This window comes from Engraulis encrasicolus, chromosome 21, assembly GCF_034702125.1.
Source record: "Engraulis encrasicolus isolate BLACKSEA-1 chromosome 21, IST_EnEncr_1.0, whole genome shotgun sequence".
In the NCBI taxonomy this organism is placed as follows: domain Eukaryota; kingdom Metazoa; phylum Chordata; class Actinopteri; order Clupeiformes; family Engraulidae; genus Engraulis; species Engraulis encrasicolus.
In genome coordinates, this window is record NC_085877.1 from 47,750,643 (window position 1) to 47,760,174 (window position 9,532).

The 9,532-nt window shown below is 42.0% G+C and overlaps 1 long non-coding RNA gene across 1 annotated transcript; it reads left to right on the forward strand.

The window, feature by feature from the left end:
• The first annotated feature begins 6,213 nt into the window (after nt 1-6,213).
• On the forward strand, nt 6,214-8,796 carry LOC134437956 (uncharacterized). The gene is made up of 3 exons (XR_010032517.1): nt 6,214-6,612; nt 7,061-7,196; nt 7,435-8,796. It is a non-coding gene; the product is annotated as an uncharacterized LOC134437956 (long non-coding RNA).
• Nucleotides 8,797-9,532: the final 736 nt, after the last annotated feature.

The window sequence follows — 9,532 nt, forward strand, 5'->3', positions numbered from 1 at the left end:
ATTCAAATTCAAATTCAAATATGCTTTATTGGCATGCCTATTGGTAACAATGTTGCCAAAGCGTACAGATAACATAAAAGAACATTACACTCAAAAAAACGATTCTAGCTGGTTGTAAAATTGACACAAGTGTTGCATGCAGTTTTAACTCAATGTTGTCCGTTTAGTGAAATGAAAGTGAAAATATCGTGTTAGATTTACTAGGCAGATAGGCCTAGCCTATTTATAGATTGTGTTATGTTGAAAGAACCCAACGCAGTCAGGCAATTTCTTCAAACTACCCAGAATGCAACGCTCCAGCTTTTCAAATTGCAGGAAGGCGCGAGGAGTAAACAGACTAGTTCGCCTGTAAGGTAAGGACATCTCTTCCAATAAATCCTCAAACATGCTCTAACTCTAACCAAATGTGTAATGTGTTAATATCACAATCTTATTTTGCTGCTGCACATGCTATGTTCAAAGGTTGATGTTATTGATTTGCCAACATTTTTGTTGGGTAGTCGGGCAACATGCTGGATGTAGCTTTACTAGCATGTTCTGTGCCGAAACACGGTGTCCCAGGGGCGTCATTAGGTTGCGCAAAGATCCGGGGCTGTAGCCCAGCAAAAAAAAAAAAAAGAAGAATTTTAGTGTGGAGCGGCAGCCTAGTCGAGGGAGCGAAGCGACCGAGAGGGGGGTTGGTGCGGAAGGGGGGTTTCCCCCTTCCGTGTTGCGGAGTTTTTGGAAAATTAAGGTCAAATTGGGCCATTCTAGGCGTACACAAAGGGGAAAATGTACTTTTGACACCATAGTCTTAATTGGCAGTTTTCCCATCTTTACATTTGACAGTGTAGGCTACTTTCATTAAGGACCTTGCCGTTCTTTTCTTGATTTGGCCCAATGTCGCCAGCTTAGTCACCCTCATTGGGTTACAGTAATGCAGGCTAACTACTTTTTTGGATAAATGTAGTGTTGGCGTCATGATTACTTTAGTGCAAATAAAAAGAGACCGCATTTAATAGTGCGACAGTGCCGAGTAGCCTAGTGGATATTGTGAGAGAATTAGCTCATAGTGGTAATAGCTAGTGAAAAAAACCATGCCTTACGTTATTAGCCTATAGGCATAGTAACACACATGACATGTAAGCTCGGCTATGCTGTCTCAAAACAGTGCGCTGCTCTTGCACAGTCAGTCGCAATGCGAGGCACTAACCACGGTTTTTGCTCTCTGCATGACAGTATATGATATCACAAAAATGATGATTAAAAACTGAACATCTCCATGCGCAACATCCATACAGGTCTGCATTAGCCTGGGAACTCCCATACTGCCTTTAGTTCTACACAATCGTTTCGATCTGAAAGACACTTGTGATTAGGTCTGGTGTGTGTTAACCAGGCAAGGTCTGCATGCTCGTGCGCCAAACTGTCAAAACAAGCGACAGACACGCACACACACACACACAGGAGAGGAGGACCGCTAGTTGACAGACCATGGCCTAATGTCGCCTTCACGGGCTCGGGACCTCTCGAGACAGCTGACGACACTGCTCACGTGACAGCCAAGTTCTGGACTTTGGCACATGAACGCCACTGATCCCGGAACAATCGGAAATCATGCGTGTTTTGTTTTGGTTCTCTTTTCTTTTTTTTCACCTCCACTTGAGCCTCCACACCCACGACATATCATTTTAGCTGAAGTAAGCCAAATTAAACAGTCAGAGACCAGCATTGCTGTCATATATGCATCTGCAATTGAATGACATCAACTGGTGTTGTTGATAGTGATTACAAGACGATATTTTAGCTTTTATGATACTGTTTACATGTCAGTTGCATGCATGGGCGCCATGTTGATGATGCGTGTGTCGTCACACAAAACACAAGCTCGGGAACTCGTTGTTCTATACTTCCGCCAGAGATCAACCTCGATAATTATCGATCTGACATTGCGTCACCAAATGTTCACTCCCACTTTCCCGAGGTTTTAGGTCGGCTTTCTGGGGATTCTCGACTTTTTGAACGAGGTAATAATCTCCCAAAATGTCTTGCGCAAGCATATCATACACCCGACTGTCCACACCTTTGGTTCTATTGACATTTCATGCGCGAGCTCACTGCCTCCATCAGGCCGATATCAAAACACAAGGTGCAATCAAACTCGCACATCGCTCATGACCAGGCAAACACACACACACAAGCGCGCGCGCACACAGGGAGACAGGAGCATAGCCTTTCTACCTCGACAGGAGCAAGAAAGCCAGCTGATTGACCATACCCTGTTAGAGATTCTCTGACCATACCCAGTCCAGAAATATCATGGGGGCTATCATAATCCAACAGACAATAATGTCTTCAGATGTCATTTTTGCAGCCCAAATAATTCAAATATGCCGTAATTTTGAATTTCTAGTTGAAGTAGCTTGTAATGTAGTTCGCTACATTTTCCACATGGTTGTAGCGTAGCAGAGATTTTGTCTGGAGGTAGCTTGTCTGCGGGCATACAGACTGAGACTCCCAACGGAGTTCGCTCCCGGACGTGCGGTCCCCGGTGTTTCTATCACTCCCGGACTTGCGGTCCCCACCCGATTATATTTCACGTATTATCATATACTGCCACATACAAGCAATTTAGGGTTAGGTTTAGGTTTAGGGTTAGGGTTAGGGTTAGGGTTAAGGTTAGGGTTAGGTTTAGGGTTAGGGTTAAGGTTAGGGTTAGAAACAAAAAACTAACATCAACAAGATAACTGGCTCCGTAATATGGCGGTGGTACCGTTAGTCTGGCTAGTGGGAGCGAGATGAAATGGGAGTGTAATGAGATGGGAGCGTGAATCTGGGAATCTGTCTACGTGGTGGAGCTAAATGTTAGCTCACTAGGTTAGCAAATTACGAGTAGTTCTAGCAGTCTTTGGAGCTTACCCAAAACTACACAAACATAGCCAACAAACACATGCGAATCTGCACACATCACAATACACACAGTATAACTAAATCACGCTGCCAGCCCACTATGAATTCGGGAAAGGTGTGTCTGTTTGAAAGGGGGTGTTAGCTTGGTGACATGATAGAACGGGTGCTTGTTTGAAGTGAAGGCTAGTTAGAGAGCTTGACTGAAGACAAGTAGAAAACATGACAACAACATTGACACCAGTGCTTCGGCGAGCACATCAGGAAAAAAACAGATGTCCTACCTTACGCTGTCCTGTTACTTGAAGATAGAGCCCAAATATCCATTTAGATTCGCCAAAATCCATTTTGATAGATACAGCTAGATATAGTGTGATTGAATAGTGGATGCTAAAATGAGAGGAAAATGTCAACATTGTGACCTATGGCTGCTAAAAAAAAATCCCTGAATGATCTAAAAATGAAATGAAGTGGGATCCCTATAGCCTATTCCAGAAGTCATTGAGTTATCGAGACTTTTTTTCATAAACCACGAGCCCGCCTGGCTCTGTTCAAGCCAGCATAGAACTGACACCTGATTGGTTGACAGCAGCATGACGTCACTACAACGAGGCTAGATCTACTAACAAGGTGGATAGCGGCTTCGGTTGGAAAGTTGTTATTTGTACAGTTCCATATTTACATATCATCGTGTCAGAATCGTGCGGTCTGTGCTGGTTACAAAGTTGCATAGCCTAATGACAGGAGCGGTATCACTGCTCAAAGTGTGGTCCACGGAGCTCTTCTCTACTATTTCCTCTTCTTAATCATATTATTATTATTATACATATTTTATTTATGTCAGTCCAGTCCAGAGAGATTCGGGGCTAATCCCCGGAGATCCGGGGCTGTAGCCCCGAATGCCCAGGTCTCTCGACGCGCCTGCGGTGTCCACATTCTTCTTGCAAAGTGTAGGAAAAGTTAAACAATATTTTAGGTTTTTTTTTTTTTTTTTTTGCTTACAGCCGCCGAGCTGGTGTTTAATGCCCAGTATTTCATGTCAAACGTGTCGACTGTGCATTGTTTGCTAGCGAGCTAATTTATTGGATGCCTGCCACCAATTCCCTTTGAATTCAGAGGGAAATGATAGCTAACTCTGAAGCAAAAACCTTGGTTTGCCATTCCTCCGGTGAATTTATGTCATATCATCTCGGCAGGGCATGGGTTTACTTGGCAAAGCATAACAAATTGTGATTTTTAAGGAGAGATTCACACTAGAGTGTGGCTGGACGAAACCGAGAAGACAGGAATTTCTGTTTAATTTCGGCCGCCGCTGTCAGCATTTCACAACGACAGCATTTGGTGTGCGCGGCCAGTCCTGTTCAAAATCCCTCGTACGGGGGATTTTGAACAGGACTGGCCGCGCACACCAAATGGTAGAGCTCTAGACATTGGCCGAGACCAGGCAGAAAGACGTCTCGCTGCCGTTCTGCCACGCTCGTGTGTGAATCTGGCCCAGGGAAAAGAAAATCCTAATTACAACTGGTCTACATTGCGTCCTACTACAGCATGTTGCGCGTGCTGTTTGAGTTTATGAGCAAGCCTTTGCGTTGCTTTGTGGACAGTGAGAGCTTTGCGGCGCATTTAGGGAAATCAGTGGAGTGCGCTTTGAAACGCACTGAGGCGAGCCGTCATAAAGTTCGTCAGCTTCAGTGAGAGCCATGTTAACCCAATCCACAGTCAGACCAAATACAATTCTAAGCGGGTTCTGAATACAGACGTGGCGTGTAGTCAATCCACCTGGCTAAACTGGTGTTCTTTTTTGAACGTTGCACACCTGCGTAAACTGTAAGCTGCAATGAATTAGATTAGAGCAGGGGTGCCCAACGAGTCGATCGCGAGGTGGGTACCAGTCGATCTCGAGGGGAGTGGCAGTCGAGAGACATGTAATGTGACAGGGAAAATACTGTCTTTCAAAAGTAGGCTATGTAGTAAGCTGCTGGTACTACTGTATTGGTTAGATAATTAGTCCCACTGTAACACAGAATGAGGGGAAAGCATTAGGAAGTGACCGTAAGGGTATTGCAGTTGATTCATGTGTGCACACATGTAACATCGGGTGAGTAACAGAACATGTGCGCAACGATGCGTTATGACGCGGCGATATGCGAGGATCTTTGTCCAAATCGCTAGTCGCATGCATCATCGCTAACTGCGTTTACATCGCGTGCCGCGTGTAAGGGAAATGTTAGCTGACATGTATGGAATTCACTTCAATTTGTGCTGTTTCCTGCTCCAGTTGTGGACAGAACGATTGGCCAAACTCACAATAGAAAGCCTTTGCTCTGCTACTGTCCCAGAGAGCTGGGAAAAAAAAACCTTAGAAGAAGTCACTCTTAACAAGGGTGTTAACCAATTCAATGAGTTCTCTCATTGCTCTCTCTCTCTCTCTCTCTCTCTCTCTCTCTCTCTCTCTCTCTCTCTCTCTCTCTCTCTCTCTCTCTCTCACAGTAAAGTGAACTTAACTGGCCTACTATTTACCCATAACAAATGGTGAAGTTCTGAGCCCTTTTTAATTTTGACCACTGAAGTAATGATAATGCTTCATCATATTTTAGAAATAGGGCCCATGTGCCTACATATGCCTTTTATATACCAAATGTTTATCATTTTGAAATTGTTTCAGTTGTTTATGACTTGTGTAGGACTGAAATTATCTCTGCATACTACAAAGCAATGCAGCACTGCATTGCTTTGTAAACGTAGTCTATTCAACACACTTTAAAAACACACTGAAAATATACGGCCATAGTAGCCTACTAAAAACATTTTGTTCATAATAATGGTGATTAATAAATGGTGATCTTAAATTTTCATACTGACATCCTGAAATTTGACTTGGTAGATCACGGCAGACCATCAACTTCAAAAGTAGATCTCGGTTAAAAAAAAAAAGGTTGGGCACCCCTGGATTAGAGTTTAGGCTACTTTATTTATGTATGCTCACTTAACCAAGAAGCCTAAATAAGGCAGTGGCCTGTTAATTCAAAATGACTAATTTTAAAACATTGATTACCATAGTGAAACAAAATGTAACTGTAAAAACTGTGTGTAACATTTGATAAATATAATAAATTACTGATATTGTTTATTACAGAAAGGTACCACGTGATGCAGTAGCCTTTTGATGCTGGCAAAAGATGCAATCTGGAGGATTTCAGGGTACGTTTTACTATGCTTCAATGTTAGGTGAGATGAATGTAATGCAGTGTTTCCCAACCAGGGGTACGTGTACCACTAGGAGCATGTTTTATTTTATGAATAAAAACAAATGTATGGTCATGATCATATTGGGATAAAGAACATGAGTGAGGTGGTACTCATACTATGACAAAAATGCTTAGGGGGTACTCAAGACGAAAAAGGTTGGGAGACACTGATGTATGCCCAGATCATGTACGCCCAGAGCAAAGTCACAGGCAGTGTGCTTCTCTTGCATTCACAGACTGCCCATGCTTTTTTAAAGAGATAAGTTAGAATGCTTTGCATATCTATTTGTGTAGAGTTAATCACCAAGACAATTTCCAGAAGTTGTATCCAGGTGTCAATTGTGTCCTTGTTCTGGTGTTGTTATTTTCAAACAGAGATGGCTCTTGCTCACTGGCAGTGACTTGGGTCATGTGAGACAGCATCAGAGCTCGGGTGACATCTCTCGCTCGGGTGAAATCTCTCCTGGAAGATTTCAAGGTATGAAATGTTTTACTCGGCTGCATCTTCCAATAGATTACTCTTTATATTGGTATGTAATGATGTCCTTACCACCAACAAATTCTCTTAAGCATCAATGTGGTCTATAATTCGTCCTGCGACTTCTCAATGTGAGCTCCCATTGATATTTAAGCAATAACTGCTCCGATTATTTTTTTGACTCGAGAAATGGAATCCTGCTACAGTGTCCCAGACCTCTGTGTGCTGGAGCTCCACCAGGGGGCTAGAGCCACACACACACACACACACACACACACACACACACACACACACACACACACACACACACACACACACACAAAAGAGGTGTAAGAGATTATCACTCTTTTGTTTGGACTTTCATATGTAAATTGTTTTTTTGTGTCTTGAAAATAGACAAATAAGCTACATACTGTACATGTTGTATTTGTGTTTTATGATTTTATAGGTGTGTGCAGAGTTCTGAAGAATAAAAGTCAACAGTCAAGTTCTTCTCCATATTCTCCAAATCTGACGGAGGCGTTCCATCAGGAAAGGGGGAATGGTTGGTCGATGCCTCCAGAATAATGATACCCATGACCCAGGTATTATGTACAAAGAGAATGTTAATTTGAATCTTGATGCCTACAATTTTGCTGATTTGTTGACAATCGAGATGTATAAACATTAAGTCAGAATAACTTGTGTTAAATTGTCTAACTTTTCACCTGGTGTATTTGGTATTGTGGTAGCATGTTTGAAATGGATGGTTAAGAAGGTAAAATATGTCATGGACATCAGTTAAATATTTACATGTGTATCTGTCGAATTACTTTGTTTCAGGCACAACATGCTGACAGGGAATCGGCTATGGCAGAAAGCATCCATGCCATCTACGTGATCCGCCATGAAGGTTCAGAAGCTACTGACATTTGGCTGCATTTGGCTGCTTGCCAAACATCCTACCCAGGCTCCGCCCTCGCAGTGACGCAACACCTTCGGCTCTGCTACACACACTCAGGAAAACTTTGTTCAGGTACTTTCGGGTTCCCTCCACAGCAGGAAACTCCACCCACTTTGTCGGGAAGCAATCGACTTTCAGCATCACCAACCGTCCTGGCTAGAGGCGTGTTCAAGGAAGTGACAAGGTTTGAGCAGAGACGCTCTATTGGGACTAAGAAAATGTTTGGTTTAAACTTTGGCTCAGCCTGTTCAGCCCTCGACCAGTAGCAAATCATGAGAGTTGGGTCAACCATGCCGTTTGAGAATGTTGTTATGCTCTTGGTCAGACCAAGTCTCGAAGAGATTTGTAAGTCATGATAATCAGGTTACAAATATTCACTTACAGTGGCCATATTTCTTGCCCTTGTTTACGCACTAAACTTGTTATCCTCCTTGAAAGTTGTGTGTGTGTGTGAGTAATAATGCAGACATAATAATAACAATTGACTAGAAGTACAAATACACATTTCTACATTATTGCTCACACACAGCTTTTGGTAAAACATTACTGAAATGGCCAAACACCTTTTATGCATTTTTTAATAAAGAGTCATTGCATTGAGCAGATCATTGAGAGGCTCTGAAGTCCACTACACTATTCTTAACTTGTGTGCGTGCGTACCTCCTCAAGCACATATACAGCACTCTATTTTTAACATTTTTTAGAAATGTTTTTCTTTTTTTTTGACTTAACAACCTGTTAAAAACACAGCGTTAAACTTTGGCTTTTTTCGCACACCTCAGCTGGCAGGTGCGTCGGAGATGGCACCATGGGTCACTCAGCAATAGTTTAAAGAAACTCCCGCACACTGACCATTTCGCTCTTCTATCTTTAATAAACTTAAATTTATTAAAGAAAGAACAGCGAAATGGTCAGTGTGCGGGAGTTTCTTTAAACAAAAACACAGCGTTACAAATTTGTTGTTACTAGAATGGCAAGGACAGTCATAGTGCATTACTAAAGGCCCTGTGTTATGTCATCGTAGACAAGTATTATGGTAATTAACCTTTCAATGACTGTTGGTGTGCTACTGGTGGTATGGAATGCATTATTGGCCTACAACACACGTGTACGCTCTTGTATGTAAGTGTTTAAAATGTTTTTTTGTTTATTTTTTATTTATTACCCTCAAGACAATTTTGTGTTTTGGTTAATGGCCTGGGGAATGTGTTGATTAAAATAAAAAAAAAACAAATCTTCAACATCTTGGGTTTGTAGTGTTGTTTTCCATAGATTTATAGCCTTTTCTGTGTAAGATTAAGTGTAATGCTTTGAAATTACTTAATAAAAACATGGAAAGTATTTCCACATGATTCAATAGCACATATACAACATTATGAGCTCTTGTTGGATCAACTTGAGAGAATTGGGATAATCAAACCAGTATCAAACATGTTGGATGAACATTATAAGATCCTGTTGGATCAATTTAATTGAATCAGGTTTTGATACCCTGACTCAGTTATGTTGGATCAACTCAAGAAAGTAAGGTTACATGAACAGAAGGTAATCCTGTCAAATCAACAAAGTTGCCTAATGTTAAAAATAAGAAAGATAATCATGTGGAAATACTTTCCATAATATTCTTAAGTAAATCCAACAGAATTTTTTTTTGAGTGTACGGTCAATTAGAAGAACATTACGGTCTCTCTCTCTCTGTCTCTGTCTGTCTGTCTGTCTGTCTCTCTCTCTCTCTCTCTATACGTTGCCAAATATGTACTATTCTCCTCTTCCTATATTCTCTCCTGCAGCATTGCCCTGTCTCAGTGCAGGTCCAGAGTTCTATTGCCTCTCTTGCTCGTGCCATATTGCTCTCTCTCCGCCTCGTGCGGCACTTCGTGGGTTCAGTTGCCAGGTCAAGTTCTGTTCTGTTACCCTCATCAGGAGGTGTGAATATTTGTCATTAGACCTCCTATAGAGATCTGTTGCCCATATTCT